This window comes from Cetorhinus maximus, chromosome 31 (assembly GCF_964194155.1).
Source record: "Cetorhinus maximus chromosome 31, sCetMax3.hap1.1, whole genome shotgun sequence".
NCBI classification, from domain to species: domain Eukaryota; kingdom Metazoa; phylum Chordata; class Chondrichthyes; order Lamniformes; family Cetorhinidae; genus Cetorhinus; species Cetorhinus maximus.
This window is the reverse complement of record NC_135909.1, coordinates 10,430,324-10,448,418: the sequence shown is the minus strand read 5'-3', so window position 1 is coordinate 10,448,418 and position 18,095 is coordinate 10,430,324. Positions and strand designations below refer to the sequence as shown.

The window sequence follows — 18,095 nt, the reverse complement described above, 5'->3', positions numbered from 1 at the left end:
ATTGATGCCATGGTCTGGACTGCACTCCTTCAGGGTGTCACCATTCCCAGCAGTCTCCAATGCTGAATACCGGTTTGACAGTGGCACATACCTGAAGACTCCTGCACTTTCTGCCTCTTCCTACTCTTTCGATGGCCACCCATCTACTATCCTGAACCCGCTCTTTCCATTTGGAGTGTTCACCTCCTGGAACGTACAATCCAGGAAACTCTCATCCTCCCTGATTCTCCACAGTCACTCCAGCTGCCCCTCAAGCTCAGAAATCCTGAGCTCGAGCTCAAGCAGCTGGAGACACTTCCTGCACATGTGGCCCCCAAGACAGATGAAGTGTCCTGAGGTTCCCACATGGGGCAGGAACTGCAAACAACAGGTCACAGCTGCCCATTCATGATCTAAAACAAACCTCTATTCCCTCTTTTAGAATCTAATTAGTACCTTGTTTAAATTATTAATTTTATTAAATGCATCTCGACCTGCTCTGCACTAATATTCTTATTATACTTACACTTACTGTTATACTTACCCTGATTGTAATGTTTAATTTTCCAGCTCCTATTTATCATGCTCTGACTATTTATTTTAACCATGGCCGGTTTGCTCCAACCCCTCCCTCACAGCTCTTTATTCCACCCCCCCGTCACTCTTCCCTCCTTCTCTCTCTCACTGCTGCTCTCAGGCTGCTCTGCCGCTGCTTTTTATCCACCCTCCAGTCTCACTCAGCTCTCACCCTCACTCTCGGCTCCTCCACAGTCCCACGTTTCTGACTGTTTAGGAAATTCTCTGATCTTTGCTCCAAGATGGATGATCTCATGTTGACCACCATCGGCCACGGTTTTTTTCACTCACTGAATCTGTCAGTGATGCTTTGAAACTTGCTGCTCCCACCTACACTACTAACCATGTCACCTAACCTAGTGCCATCAGCAAACTTGGATATAGTCTGGAAGTTATTAAAATGTAAAAGAGCTCTGGGAATGGGAATAGAACAGCCGGCTGACGTGACAGAGAATCAGTTGTGTATGTATCCCTCCACCCCGAAAAACACACCGCTCGCCCCCACTTTATCCTTTCTTCCCCTTATTCAATTCTGTAACCATGCTGCCACTGCCCCTGTATTCCCATCTGCTTGAATTTTACTAACAAATCTATGATGTGGGATTTTTGCAAACCCTTTTGCAAGTCTGGACACACATCATCAACCTCACTCCCCTGGTCAATGTTAGTCCTTGGCACTCTTTGGTAATATTTCATACATTTTGTCACTGCCAATCTGTGACACTGTCAATATGTGAAACATTCTCAAACTATCAGTCTCCATTACTGCCTGTGAGCATTGTATTATTTCTGTGTCTGACAGTCTGTTGTTCTCCAGGTGAAATTGTAAATCCTGATGTTCAGAGAGATTTGAGTGAACTTGTATATGGATCATGGGAAGATAGCATCCAGAAATCAATGTGGAAGGCAGCTAGCATGTTAGACTTTATGACAAGGGGATTGGAGTACAACAGTAAGGAAGACTTACTACACTTCCATACGGCTTTGCTGAGACCACACATGCAGCATTTGGCACTGTTCTTTTTGTCTCCATATCTAAGGAAGGATATATTTACATTGGAGGTCAGAAAATAATTGGTCGCTGTGATGAGACGTTTCTCCAATGTTGAGAAGCAGTGTAAATTGTTTTCATATTCTCTGGTTATTGGAAGTAGAAGTGATCTCATCCACGCGTGCAGGATTACAATGGAGCTTGACAGGTTAGACACTGAGAGGTTGTTTGTCTTGGCTATGGAATACGGACATACATATGAATTCGGAGCAGGAGTCGGCCACCCGGCCCCTCGAGCCTGCTCCGCCATTCAGTAAGCTCATGGCTGATCTGAATGTAACCTCAACCCCACATTCCTGCCTTCCCCGATAACCATTCACCCCCTTGTTAATCAAGAAACTATCCAGCTCTGTTTTAAAAATATTCAAAGACCCTGCTTTCACTGCCGTTTGAGGAAGACAGTTCCAAAGATTCTCAACCCTCTGAGAGAAAACATTCTCCTCATTTCTGTCTTAAATGAGTGACCCCTTATTTTTAAACAGTGACCCGTAGTTCTAGATTTTCCCACAAGAGGAAACATCCTCTCCACATCCACCCTGTCAATACCCCTCAGGAACTTAAAGGTTTCAATTGAATCACCTCTTACTATTCTAAATTCCAGTGGATACAAGCCTAACCTGTCCAGCCTTTCCTCATAAGACAACCCCCACCCTTTCTTGGTATTAGTCTAGTAAACCCTCTCTGAACTGCTTCTAACATATGTACATTTCTCTTTAAATAAGGAGACAAGTACTGTATACAATACTTCTGAAGAGGTCTCAGCAATGCCGTGTACAACTCAAGCACAGCCTCCTTACTTTTGTAATCAATTTCCCTCACAATAAATGATAACATTGTATTAGCTTTCCTAATTACCTGCTCTACCTGCATACTCACCTTTTGTGATTCATGCACCAGGACACCCAGATCACTCTGAATCTCAGAGCTCTGCAATCTCGCACCATTTAGATAATAAGCTTATTTTTTATTCTTCCTGGCCAAAAGGAAAGATTTCACATTTGCCGACCTTATACTCCATTTGCCAGATCTTTGCCCACTCACGAAATCTATCTATGTCACTTCGTAACCTCCTTATGTCCTCTTCACAATTTACTTTTTCTACCAACTTTGGCTCATCAGCAAATTTAGCAAACATTCCTCCAGTCCCTTCATCCAGGTCATTTATATAAATTGTGAAAAGCTGGGGTCCCAGCACTGATCCCTGTGACACACCACTCATCATATCCTGCCAACCATAAAAAGACCCATTTATGCCAACTCTCTGCACCCTGTTACCTAGCCAATCTTCTATCCATGCCAATATGTTGCCCCCTTCCCCATGAGCTTTTATTTAATGTAAGAACCTTTGGTACTCTTTCGAGTTATCAACAGTCACAGATTGCAACTCTTTCGAGAACAATCACAGTTCTTGGTTTTCCAGGAGTGGGACATGAACCCACAACCCTCTGATTCAAAGGCAAGGGTGCTATGAACTGAGCCACAGCTGTGGCACTTCATCAAATACCTTCTGGAAATCTAAGTACAGTACATGGACTGGTTCCCCTTCATCCACAGCACATGTGACTCCTTCAAAGAACTCCAATAAATTGACTGGACATGATTTCCCTTTCACAAAGCCATGTTGACCCTTGAATTTTTCTAAGTGCCCTGCTATAACTTCCTTAATAGCTTCTAAAATTTTCCCTATGACAGATGTTAGGCTAACTGGCCTATAGTCTTCAGCTTTCTGTTTCCCTCCCTTTTTGAATGAAGGAGTTATGTTTTCTATTTTCAAATCTAATGGAACCTTCCCTGAATCTAAGGACGTTTGGGAAATTAAAACCAGTGCATCAACAATCCCACTAACCACTTCTTTCTAGACCTTAGGGTGAAGCACATCCGGACCTGGGGATTTGTCAGCCCGCAGCCCCAACTATTTACTCAATTCCACTTCCCTGGTGATTGTAATTTTCCCCAAGTTCCTCCCTCCCTTCCATTTCCTGATTTACAGCTATTTCTAGGATGTTACTTGTGTCCTCTACAGTGAAGAATGAAGCAAAATACCTGTTTAATTCATCCACCATTTCCCTACTTTCCATTATCGATTCCCCTGAATCTAGAACATGTGGGCACCATGTCAGCATAAGGGGTTGATCATTTTAGACTGAAATTTGGAGACATTCTGCACTCTCAGTGTGTGAATATTAATACTTCTCTGTCCTAGTGAAATATGGATGCTTCATCCATGAATATATTTAAGGATGACGCAGACAGGTTATTCAGTGAATCAATGGATATGGGGTGTAGGCAGGAAAATCTAGTTAGGCAGAAGGTCAGGCCTCTGACCTTAGTTTGTTTGCTGTGATATTGCCTCTTAGTGAGTGATTTATTTGGTGTATTTCAGTCTTTGGTATGATGTATGAGTGGTTCGGGTTCTGCAAGTCAGTCTCTGGTACTCTATCTGAGTGTGAATATCCTTTTATTTCTCTTTTAGTCTCCCACTCTGAACAAGAGTGAGTGATTTTTTTTTCCATCAGTATCTGGTACTGACTGTCAGCTTGAGATTCATTCAACATCTGCCAGTGTTTTATATTCCATGTCAATGTGGAACTAATTGTGTTTTTCAGTGTGAGTAGTTGCAATCAATTCTGCATCTGTCAGTATCTGGAACTGAACAGCACTATGGGATTCATTCTGTATCTTACAATCTCTGTTAATGAATGTCAGTAAAATTCATTTTGTGTGCATTATTTTCCGGTACTGGAATTGATGGCGGGATTTAATATTTAACTGTTATTCCCTGGTACTGCATGTGAATTTGTGTCACATCCTGTATCAGTCACTATCTTTGTGTGTGTCTGTATGTGCATGCAGGGTTCATTCTGTATTTGTCAAAATCTGGTACTGAATGGGAATTTGGAATAATGTATTTTAATATATGTCTACATCTGGGGCAGAGAGTTACTGTGGGATTAATTGTATATCACTCGGTTACTGGAACTGTGTGTGTAAGTGGGATTCGTACTCTATCTATGTGACTTGGGAGCTGTATATGATGGTACTTTACTTCCATATCTGTATTTAATAGGTATCTCAAGAGTTGTCGGCAAAACCATTTATTTCACATTGTAGACTGCAGTTCAGGGTTAACCTGATTATTGTGATTTGTTCTAAGATCACACATAAACCCAATTGGGTAAGGATTGGGATGAGAGGTTTCCTTCCTGCCAGGTATTAAGATGTGAATCATTTACAACACCATGCCTGAGATAACTATTGAGTACAGATCCAGAATTAATCCCAGAGTCATAAGCAACATCAAAGATTGAGAATAATAAAATACACCCCACATTCACACACAAAACTGGACATGGTGAACTACTGGACAAACCCTCTACGTTACCAGGCACGGACAAACTGCCCAATACACAGACAGCACCAGAGACAGACAAATGCAGAATGAATCCCACATGTCACATTGAGAACAAAACACTTGCACACCTGCAGTTCTACTGGCAGGCTCAAAAAGTGTCCAGACACTCATACAATACCAGAAAATGCAATATGCAGTCTGAATATGACACAGATATATTGTACCAGAGAATGAGAGACACAGAATGACTCCAACACTCACTTTCCCACCAGAAGCTGACTGATAGAGCAAAATCTTTCCACATACAGTTCCACTGACAGTTTCAGAATGTAACCCACCTCTCAGTATCAGAAAATACTGATACAGATTGGAATTGAATATAACACAAAAAAACTGTCCAAGAGAGTGACTGTTACAGAATAAATCCAAACATATTGGCAGTTCCACTGACAATGTCTCCACACTCACATACAGTAACCAAGACTGACAGGTTCAGAATGTCTCTCAGTTTCACACACTACCAGTGAGTGACATAGATAATAAATCCCACATTTACAAAATGGGCCAGAAAAGGGCAGTGAAGAATGTATCTCACTCTCAAATACAAAACAACGGTCTGTCGGTTTGAGCACAACATTATAACTTCTGCTTGGTATAACAAAATATTATGAAATGTCATCACCTCCGTTAGTAATTCCAAAAACCTCCCTTCGCCGTCCAATAAAATGTGAACGCTTCTTGTCTGTTCTGTCGCTCTCTGAGTGTGCTGACATCTACTGGCCAGAGCTAAGAAGTGCAACAGAGCGGAACTTTTTTTTATTAATTCAATGGATATGAGATTCGCTGGCTCGGCCATCATGTTTATACAACTGGGAACACGTTTGTACTGCAGGGAAGCATTTTACACAACAACAAAGAACATTTCAACACCAGAGAGCACAATTTCACAGCAGGAAATATATTCTAAACATGTGAAACACTTTAACACCATAATGGAACAGTAGACATTCAACACCAAGCAGCAGAGTGGCGCAGCGGAAGCGTGCTGGGCCCAAAACCAAGAGGTCGATGGATCGAAACCATCCTCTGCTATTTACATTCTCATCAATGCCACAAGGGAGTATTTTCTGTTGCCCACAATCATGTCTGTTATTTGCAACAGTTTCTTGCAAGAAATTTCAGAAGAATTCAATCTTCAACAAATCTCTGATATGGTGTTTATTCACAGACGGACACAAACTGTAAATGCTGCAAACACATATTAGCCAATGCTTTCCCCTTTCCCTCAGCCCATTCCTCCCAAAGAACTGGCACAGGCATGTCCTGAGTGGCCACCTCCTCTTCACTATCGCTGTATGATTATCTGAATAGAAAAAACCATCCTCTTAGATGGAAACAATATCGTGAAGGTCGTATTTTTTCAAGTTAATTCACGGGATGTTGGCTTCGCCGACAGGGCCGCAATTTTTTACCCATCCCGAGTTGCCCTTGAGAAGGTGGTGGTGGGCTGATTTCTTGAACCGCTGCATTCCGTGTGGTGTAGGTACACCCACAGTGCTGATAGGAAGGAAGTTCCAGGATTTTGACCCAGCGACAGTGAAGGAACGGCGATATATTTACAAGTCAGGATGATGAGTGACTCGGAGGGGAACTTAGCCGCAGGTTTTCCGATCTATAGGACACCCTGCAGTAATTCGCCATCTTTATTTGAACAGCAGCGTCCTCCCTGTGACATGAACCACCGAGAAGGACAAAACTATCAGCATAGCGGAGACATCATCGCACCAAATACACAGTTCATCATTATCTGGACAGAAATTGTCATTCCTTCTTAATCACTGGTTTAGTTTATGGAATTCCGTCCCCATGATTAATAATATCAATCATAAAAATAAGTAACCATAATTATCATAAAAGTTTCATTCCTTCGGGTTTGCATTAGATACAGATTACAGTAAATTATTATTTGAGTGCCTCTGATTGTTTCCTGTCTTGTTTTACCTGTTAATAGCTGATGGGAATTTAACGTGCTCAGTTTACCACTCATTCCGTCCTTATTGGCCTTACTTGAGGTGATAACCAGCATGTACGTGACCTTTCTGCTCGAACTGAATGTCTGTCTCTCACATATTTTGGTCACTCATTGCCAGATGCTCATTCACTTTCATATTGTTAAGACATTCGAAACTCCAATGAGTCTAGATCCAACCTGATCAACCCTTCCTCATTAGAAAACCCCTTCAGTCGAGGGAATATCCCAGTCACCTTTCTCGGGAACTGTCTTCAATGCAAGTAAAATCCATCCTTCAGTAATCAGACCAAATCAGCACCCATTATTCTAGGTGTGGTCTCGCCAATGCCCTGTACAGTTGCAGCAAGGCTTCTCCGCTTTTCTATTCCAGTCCCCTTGCAATTAAGACCAACATTCTGCATGCCCCCCTAAGTATTTGATGCACCTGCATGCTAACTTTTTTTCAATGATTCTTATACAGCGGCACCCATATCCATCTGTACTGCAGCATTCTGCAATGTCATCTAAACATTTTTTGTATTTCTTGTACAAGGATCCCTCTGTACCACAGGATTCTGCAGTCTCTCTCCATCTCAGTAATATTCCTCTCTCCTATACTTCTTGCAGAAGTGGGCAACCTGACATTTTACTACATTGCACTATATCTGCCATTTTATCCCCACTCACTTGAACATTTACATATCTATGCAGACACTCTGTATCCACCTTACAAATTGATTTGATTCCTATATTTGCATCGTCAACAAATTTTGCTACAATACAGTGGATCCCATCATTCAAATCATTAACATCGATCATAAATAGTAGAGGCCCCAACACTAAACTCTGTATCTGTCCACTAGTTATAGTTTGCCAACCTCAAAATGATCCATTTATCCTGACCCTCAGTTTCCTGTTAGTTAGCCAGTTCTCAATCCATGCTAATATATGAACCATAACAACATATACTCTTATCTTGTGTCGTGACATTTTATGTGGCACCTTATAGAATGTCTTTTGGAATACAACTGGCTCCCCTTTATCATCCCTGCTGCTTACATTCTGGAGGAGCTCTAAAACAATAACCCAACAAGATTTCCCTATCTATCTCCCCTTAGAATCTTTGAATTACACTCACCATTTGCCTTCACACTTGACGATAGTACATTAATTTCCCTCATCCAAACCTTCCTGGCACTTGGTGATGGACGGCTTCAGTATCCAAAGAGACGTGAATGGTGCTGAACTTTGTGCAGTCATCAGGTTTCTGACCTTATTTTGGAAGGATGGTCATTCATGAAGCAGCTGAAGATTGTTGGGCCGAGGACACTACCCTGAGGAACTCCTGCAATGATGTCCTGGAGCTGAGGTGATTGACCTTCAGCAACCACAAACATCTTCCTCTGTGGTAGGTATGACTCCAAGCAGCAGAGAGTTTTCCCCATGATTCCCATTGAATCCAGTTATCACACTGGCACTTACTGTTATACTTACCCTGATTGATTTTTTAAAAAATTTTCATCTCCTAGTTTCAATCAATATCCAAATTTAGAAAGAGAAAAACAGAGAAATCGGCACAAACTAACCAGTTACCTCCTTTCCTGTGATATCAAGCATTGAATATTTTGAACATCGCCGGTTTGCTCCAGCCCCTTCCTCTCAGCTCTTTATCCCCCGCCACTCTCACTCTTCTCTCCGTCTCTCTCCCTCACGGCTGCTCTTGGGCAGCTCTGCCGCTGTTCTTTCTCCACCCTCCAGTCTCACTCAGCTTTCACTCTCGGCTCCTCCGGCATAGTCCTAAGTTTCTGACTGTTTAGGAAATTCTCGGATCTTTCTTTAGTTCAAGATGGATGACCTCACTCTTCCCAGTGTTGACCACCACCGGCCACAGTTTTGTTCTCTCACTGAATCTGTCAATGACCCTTTGAAACTTGCTGCTCCCACATACGCTACTAACCATGTCACCAACCTATTGTTATCAGCAAACTTGAATATAGGCTGGAAGTTATTAAAATTTACATTAAAACAGAAAGTGCTGTAAAAACTCAGCAGCCCTGGCAGCATCTGTGCAGAGAGAAACAGAGTTAACGTTTGAGTCCATATGACTCTTCTTCAGAGCTCGCCACTACTTTACCCTTTTTGTCCCTTATTCAATTTTGTATCCATGCTGTCGCTGCCCCTTTACTCCCAGCTGCTGGAATTTTACCAACACGTTCATTATGTGGGACTTTTTCAATTCGTTTTGGAAGTCCAGACACTTATCATCATCCTCACTTCCCTGGTCAATGTTCTCTGACACGTCATCAAAGAACTTTATTAGTATTTCAGTGCTGATTTTCTGTTAACCAATCTGTGCTGGTTATCATTTATCAACTCATGTTCTGCCGAGTGACAATGAATTTTGTTCTGGATTATTGTCTTTAAATGTTTCCCCACCACCAGCATGAGACTAACTACTCTGTAGTTACTGGGTTTATCCCTCTCAATTTTAAACACGGATGTAACATGAACAACCTGCAGTTGTTTGGCTTCTTTCCCATATCCAAGGAGGATTGAAAGATTGTGGCTCGAGTCTCCGCTATTTCCACCCTTCATTCCCTCAGTAATCCAAGGTGTATCCGATGCGGATCGAGCAGCTTTTCTACTGTGAGCGGTGCCAGCCTTGTGATAGCTTCCACTTCATCTATTTTCATCCTATCCAATTGCATTAGCAGCATCCGCTTGTTTTGTGATGACAGGTTTAGTGCAAAGTTTACGAGGCAAATACCAGGGATGGGCCGGTTGTCTTTGAGGTGAGATTGAACAGGTTAGGCATGTATTGCATGGAGTTCAGGACAGTAAAATGCAACTAGATTCAAACTTTTAACATCCTGAGGGTCTTGACAGGGTGGAGATGGAGAGCACGTTTCCTCTTGTAGCAGAATCTGGAACTAGGGGTCATTGTTTAGAAATGAGGGGTCGCTCATTTCAGACAGAGTTTCTTTTCTATCCGAGGGTCGAGCGTCTTTGGAGCTCTCTTCCCCAAAAGCTGGTGGAAGCAGAGTCTTTGAATATTTTAACGGCAGAGTTAGATAGATTCCTGATTAACAAGGTGGGGGGGGGAGGTGAAATGTTATTGGGGGGAGGCAGGAATGTGAGGTTGAGGTTACAATCAGATCAGGCAGGGTCTTATTGAATGGCGGAGCAGGCTCGAGGGGCTGAGTGACCTACTCCTGCTGCTAATTAGTTTGTTTGTATGTTCTCATTTAGTACGTCAGCCATGCCCTCTCCCCGCACAGGATCTCCAAATCAGCCCCCCTTTCAGTGACTGCCCTTATGCTGGTAAAAAATCTTCTGTGTTTTCGGTTGTTACCTGCAAATCTTTTCTCATACACCCTCTCTTCTGATCTAATTTCCTTTTTCCATCTCTCCTCTGCACTTTCTGTATTCTGCTTGGTTCGCTAATGTATTATGAATCTGACTATTATCATCAGTCTTATTTGGAGTTCCCACAGAGCACAGGATGTGTAGGCAACAGCTCTCAGCTGTCCCAACATTTCACTGAAATGAATTGTCTATTTAATTAAAGTTCTTGTTATTTAGAGAGTTCCAATCCTTCCCTCTTGTACTTTTGCTGCAGTATCTCGGTTAAAATTACACAGCAGCTCCTTCCCCCTCTGCACTTAACCCTCACTTGCAAAAAATTGAAATTTTTAAGTCTTCACTCTGAAATTTACTGGCTCTGTGTTTGAGCTCACAGGTCACTTGAGTTCTTGTTTGTAATTTAATTGTTTCACGTAATTTACCTGAAAGTAAGGTTTTATTTTGAATATCAATTCATTTGCATTGTAATTCCAGTTTATTTGAATTTATTATATCAACAAACTAGAAGTTTGCTCCTAGTTTCTATGTTTTCAAAGGAAAATCTAGAAGTGGCTTATTTGTTCTGCAATAACGTGCCTGCACAACTCAGGTCAATAAATCCTGTTCTAAACAGAACGCTTTATCCAGACAATACATCTACTTGATGAGCTGATGATGCACGGAACACTCAGCTTTTACTCACTGATCTTCACAAGAGTTGATTGAGTTTTGATGTTGACTTGTTCGCTGGTGTCGATTTACTCAGACTCCTCACCTGATTTCTGTGCTGTCTAATGAAGCTTTCTCAGCGGAATTCTCAAAAATAAGGTGACTTTTCCTCATAGAATTTCAATCTTGATGGTTTTTGAACTATTTTATCAAATGATTTTGTCTTCAAAATGTCACAGTCGCTCTCATGATCAGGCAGAAAGTTTAACTGCTGTGTTTTCAAGCAGCTGACAGTTTTATTTGAGATGTCTTTGAGACAGGATTTTGGGTTTGAATCCAGTCACAAATCTGGCTGTGATGCCTTGTGGCTCCAGCTGTCATTACCTGCCAGGGGATGATCACATAATTACCCCAGTCATGTAGTTGTGGATTGGGCGATTTCTTAAACACTTTCACTGGGGCTGACTTGGTCATACTCGCCTTTGAAACACAAGGGTCTTTCTTCAAATCCCAGTCTGGAATTTTCTTGTAACAAGGAAGGCTGACACTCCAGTACTAAGGGAGGTGTTGTCCTTCAGAAGAGACATTAAAACAAAGCCCCGTCCATCCTCTCATTTTATTTTAAGTGATCGGATGGTGCTGCGGCAGAAAACACACGAGCAGTGGAGTTATCCCCGTCCCGAGTTCTGGCTGATATCTATCCATCAATCAACAGCCCGAAGTATGATCACATTGATGTTTGTGGGAGTTTCCTCTGTGCAAATTAGCTGCCCCTTTCTGACAGAAAGTGTATGTTCCTTTTCCCTTAACCAGTTTCGGTTTTGCTCAATTAGACATGAAATCTGACTTAAAACTCAACTCGGGTGGCACTCAAAATCACAACAAATGAATCAGTAATAAAGGATAGAGGGTCTAATTGATCAGAGTATGCGAGGGGCTAATGTTTTCTGTATGAAGAATTGATTGCACTAAGTCACTAACCTCAGTGTCCCAGCTCAATATAACCCTGAGCAATAACTGGCAGCAGGTTTTTGTAGAGATGATTAAATTGGGCCCTGATGTTGACGAAGGTTCCCCCGCGCTATTGAAAGGAGCGCGGGGAATTCTGCCACTGTCATGGCCAACTTTCGTGACTCAATAACGCCACCAGAAACTGCTGCACATAAAGAATTAACTGAAGGGTCAAAGTTTAAAGTGGAAAACCAAACCCCTTCCCGGCTTCACACAGGAACACATCGCCCTTCAAAAAACATTCTTCATCAGATCCAATATCTGATCAATGAGATACAGGCACCTCCTCCTGCCTGAATTCATTATGTGCAGGAATTGGATTTATTTTGTTTTATCAGCTCTTAAAAGTATCCAGGAACCGGGAAACTTTCATGATTTCCTGTGTTTCAATGAAAATTATCATCTGAAATTTTCAGAAAGACACAGAAAATGCTTGTATCACGGAGCAGATTTGTCCATCACTGGATTAATACAAACTCACTTCCCGTCCAATCAGTGAGGGATGTAGACACAGAAAGAATATGAACAGAGAGGGAAACAACTGGATTCTAATTCCGCCCCCCTGAAAAAAACACGACGAAATTGGGTTAACAGACAGATGTTTCAGGATTTAAATTCCCAAATATTTATCAAAGGATTGGCAGATGGTAAGATCTAGGAAATGCAGGTTGGAGAGGATAATTTTATTATCTGCAGTGTTTACTCGGGGTTGAGTTGGGTGCGGAATTCTAGCTCAGGACTGGAGACTGTCAATATTGAGAGAATAATGGCATCAACAAAGGCTGACACCTCGTTTCAGTTCCCTCCAGATTTAGTTTTTTTTTATGAAGAGGGGGTGGAGGAATTAACTTCATGAGGCAATATGTACACACTGGATCAGAATTTGAAAACCTGCTCGGTCCAGGATTGTGAAAATCGGAATATACAAACAGAAGTAAAGTATCCTTCCCTCATGCCTGTTCTGCCATTTAATGAACTCGTGACTGGTCTGTATTTTAGCTCCGTCTATCCCTCTTTGTTTTGTAGTTCTTAAAGTTCTTACCAAACAAAAGCCATCAGTTACAGTTTGGAAATTTTTGATTGACTCCCAGCTTTAACGCTTGATTGAGGGAGAGAATTCATTATTTCCACCACCCTTTGTGTGAAGAAGTGCTTCGTGAAATTACCCCTGAAAGGCTTTGTTCTAATTTGAAGGTTATGTCCCCTTCTTCTGGTCTTCCCCCGCCCGAGGTAATAGTTCCTCCCGATCTACCCTGTCAAATCATTTAATCATCATGTATGTCTCAGTTAGGTCGCCCCTTAATCTTCGATATTCAAGGCATTATGAGACTAGTTTTTGAAATCCGTCATCATTTGAGGCTGGTGAAATTCTGCTGCTCCCACTCGGAGGCCAATCTATCCTTCCTGACGTATGTTGTCCGGAACTGAACACAGTGATCTAAATAGGATCTAAACAGAGTTTTATAAAGCTGTAGCATGAGGTCCTTTGTATTCTACTAGCATTGTTACAGTATTTTTACCTTCCTGTCCACTGGCTTTTAATGATGTCTGTACATAGCTTCCTGCTCCTCCACATTTTCCCACCTCTCAGCACAAAAATTAACAATCCGCTCTATCCTTCATAGGATTAATTAGACAGCCCATCACTTTAAAGTTCATTTGCTAAAACTTGCTCACTCACTGAACTCATCAAGCAAAGTTCAAATTAAATGTGTTCCCCAAGGATCATGTTATGTTTCTGCTCCATTGTCATTAACTTTTTCCGTTGCCTCCTTTCATGAATCCTGTCTGATAATCATTCCAGTATAATTTGGGTGAAGAACTGTAATTGTCGGTCTCAGTTTTGATGAAGTCTGAACAAATCCGGGATCTCCAGTGAGATATTGACAATCAACGGGTTTCAGGTCTATTTTATTCAAAATGTAACAAAACAGGAAGCAACAATTAATTAATAATATCCACAAACTAGCAACAAGGATTGGATTGGAACCCACATATGCAAAACACAATAGATTAGCAATCCAGCACCTTAAACTCTCAGTCACCTGGTCACCTGTCTGAGTTTTAGAACACAGCCTCACACCCTTTTACCATCCATGAGAAGTTGGCAAGAAGGTTCTGAATGAACATTTCTATCACATCAGGTCAGGGACTGTTTGGAATGGACCAATGTGAAACATTTCCTGACAAATTAAGTTATGACAATAGCAAAAACTTACAGAGTGTATGTACTCTTCATTGGTTGTCATTCTGTCAATTGGTTAACCGTATTGTATAAGAAACAAAATACTTGGGATGATTTTAAATACCTGTATTGAATTTCCCCTTAACGTTCCCTGTGATAAGAAGAACACTGGCAGTTTTTTCCCCAGTCCATCCACATACGGGATCCCTCACCGCTCATACCATTCCAGTAAATCTCCACTGTATGGTCTCCAAGGTCTTGCTGTTCTTCCCAAAACATTTCCCTAGCCCTCACCAGGATCTTATTATCATTATTATAATGGGATATGCCTCCTATTCTTTGAATCACATCTACCCACATGATTCTTGTTAACTAAGATATGCTGCATTATAGATGAGGATAGGCTTCCATCAATGTTAATTTCCTTAAAGACGTCGAAAAATTGATTTTCAATCTCTATTAAATTAATCTTTGAGAAATTCGGCAATCAGACGATGAAAACCCCGTTTCCTTCATTGCACGTATTGCTATTTTTATTTCTGTTAATCCTACTTCTTTATCACAAAATCTTCTCCTTTACATCCTCTTCAACAAAAGTGCTCATTTTCTCCATCCACAATTTACAACCGTCTTCTTTTATATTTAACTCTTGTTTAAAAAGAGGTACTGGATGGACTGGCTGAACATTATGTTGGTAAGTCGCAAGGACTTTATGGGATGCAGCTGACGATGCTGAGAGATGTAATAGTGGAAACTGTGAAGTTACTGGCCAGAACCTTCAGAATTCTATTTGTTTTTGTAATGGACAGCAACAAACCACTTATTTATCCCAGGACACAATATTGAGTTAATGTGAATCGGTGCTGAGCAGGTTCTAACGTCCCGCGTCTCCAATTCTTTTTACTTCAGTGACCGGTCCTTGATGTAAGCTTTTTGCTTCAGAACTCTTGTTTATTACGGGAAACAAAGATGAATAGAATTTAATCGGTGCAGAGCAGATTCCAACTCCCTACATCTCAGTTTTGATGTAAGTTTTTTCCTCTAAAAATGAGACCCCACCTCCTGGGAACACAGCAGCAATACTTCCAGGATCTGATTTACAAATTTGAAACTCAGTGAAAGGTTTTCACCCTCCCCTCGGGCTCTGACCGCCGCTCTACCCCCAACATTCCGCTTGGATAAGCAGACAAAAGAACTTCCTTCCCAGCAGTCCCCCAGCACAGACTGGATAATGTCCCAAGCTCGTATCCCGCTAATCTCACATTGCTCTACCGATTTATGATATTCCCCCAAGCTCCGGGAATCTCGGCCCAAATCCCCAGACCTTTCAATATCTCCTTAACCAACATTATCTCCCCAGATTAAGTCCACCCTGAGAAGAGGTGCTCAGCATTCCGTGTTCCTCTGCAGACATCCGGTTGCTGCTAATGGGCCAAAAGGGGCCTAAAACCTGAAAGAAACCCTCTGGCACAGCCCTCTGAACATGTCTCCATTAGACCGTATGTCTCCATTAGACCGTGCAGTCACTCACTTTTCCAGAGCCGCTTCATCCAATTCAGGATCGCGGGGAGTCCGAGACCATCCGGACAGGCACTAGGCGTTGGCGGAGTTCACCCAGGGCGTGGACTCCAGTCCATCACAGGGCACACACTCACACACACAGACACACACTGAGGGGCAATTTACCGTAGCCAATCCACCTAACCGGAGAAAATCTACGCGGACACGGGGAGAAAGTGCAAACTCCACTCGGACAGACACCCGACCGAACCCGGATCCCTGAAGCTGTGAGGCAGCAGCGCCTCCGCCCACCGCGCAGACAATACCTGCTTCATAGATAACAACAGCGCGAAGTATGAGCCATTTCGGTGCCAGCATCCTGTGGAAATAGAGGATTAAAGATAAAACAGAATTAGAAATACTGAACAGATCCTCAGGGAGCAGGACTCAAATCAAAGTGGAAAAACCCAGTGGATTTGTCGTCGTAACTTTTCACCATTGGACAATGGCAAATGAAATCACCCCCCCTCCCCACCCACCTCCCTCCCCACAGCCCCCCTCCTCCCACCCCCCTTTCCCCCCACCTACCCCTCCCCCGCTTTCATACAGAACAAAAATGTTCCTGCGCTGATTCACTTTTGTTCAAGTTGTTTACAATCAAATGAAGAAAATAAACTGCTGGAGGGAATTTCCATGATTTATGGAAACACCAACAGCCGCCAGTTGTCAATCACTCAGCCCCATCAGACCCACCCACACTGACGGGAGCTTCCTGCATCCAGCACTGGCCCTGTCGCACTCACCAGCTGCTCACCCAGACCCCACTCTCACAAACACTCAACATTTTTACACAGACACTTCAAATTATTTTTAACAATGAGAAGAAATGTTCACATTTCATCGCAGTTTGGTTGAACAGAACAAATGTTCAACTTTTCACCGTCACTCGGTAACCACGCTCGACATTCCTTCAATCAGTTGTATAAATTATCGGCTGTAAGGATTTATTTCACTGGGTTAAACAATTTCCATGTGAGGAATGTTCCAGTGTGAGAATGGAGGGGGCCGGGCTGACTGAGCTGTGTCTTCACCGCTTCTGGGCAGTGGGAATGTTCACCCTTCATTCTGCTCCGATTCACTTTCCCAAAGGGAATCTACAGATTCTCCAATCTGGGCCCTGGGGTTTATTCATTGGTTCCTTTCAATTTGTCTCATTTTTCCTAATGACGATGTTTTCCGAAATTCGGGGAAACCCTCCCCCTTACATCATGCCCCAGTCTAGGGTGGAACAGGCCGATAGCGACCCCAAACTGGTCACCTCCACACTGACAGATACAACACGGTCACACTCTGCTTCAGTGAGATGAATGTCGAGAGCTGTTTCTTTTGAAGAAATTGTGGCTGATTGAGGTGCTTAGAAAGTCCTGATTATTTGTAATGAATCCGTCCCAACTCCATTGGAATGTTCCTGGAGTGACACCTAATAACCCTCTTTGTGAAAGGATATTTAAGATAAATGATAATCTCTTTCGGCGAAACGTGTTGAGCAGGTTGTGAGGAGAACTCTTTGAAATGTTCACGTGCTGCCACGTTAACAACATGTAAACAATTGACACTTTTTCACAAATAAATTTAAACCAAATATCCACCTAGATGTAAACTCAGAATATTCAGCATTTTAAACGGAGTGGAAAACAGGTTCATTGCACATCTTCAGTGAGGTCTCGGCAAGCGGAATTTGCCAACTGCTTGTTACAGTGTTCACACAGTAAACTATTGTTCACCTCTCTTCCTCTTATTTCCGGTGATGAAGTTTGAATCCTATCGCTGACCCAGTGAGTTTTACCTTGCTCTGTTGTCTTGTTCTTCCAAAATCTGGATGTCAGTGTTCTGAACTTCAACTATTAAATAGAATAGCGCCCATCTCTTCCGGTGGAGTCACACGAGGGAGGGTTTCTCAGTGTGAGTGGCCACTTTCCACAAATCTCTTCTTCAGTTGTGTTGAAACGTTAGAAGTAAACCTGCTGTACAAGGGAGGGCAATTTGAGCTAGCAATTTGGAAATACTCATCAGAACCAAGAAATGTTTTGCACTGTTACGAAGGACTTGCTCAAATCAGCTCAAAACTTGTAAATGGAAGCAAGGCTCCGCTAGGATTTGAACCCAGGGTCTCCTGTTTACTAAACAGGCGCTTTAACCAACTCAGCCACAGAGCCCAAGGTCCGTTTAGATGTCTCATGAACAGTTAGTTATATGTCGCAGATCTGGCACGACTTCTGTCCAGAAAACTGGGGTAAAGTATAAAATGAGTGTAGCGCCTTTCATGATGTGGTAAAGAGACACTTCACACAAAGGGTGGTGAAAAATTAGAACTTTCCTCCCAAAAAGCGAACGAAACTTAGAGTCAAATGACAATTTT

The 18,095-nt window shown here is 42.3% G+C and overlaps 1 non-coding gene across 1 annotated transcript; it reads right to left on the bottom strand.

Moving 5' to 3' along the window:
• Positions 1 to 17,818: 17,818 nt before the first annotated feature.
• Positions 17,819 to 17,892, bottom strand: trnat-agu (transfer RNA threonine (anticodon AGU)). The gene has a single exon. It is a non-coding gene; the product is annotated as a tRNA-Thr (tRNA).
• Between the last annotated feature and the right edge of the window lie 203 nt (positions 17,893 to 18,095).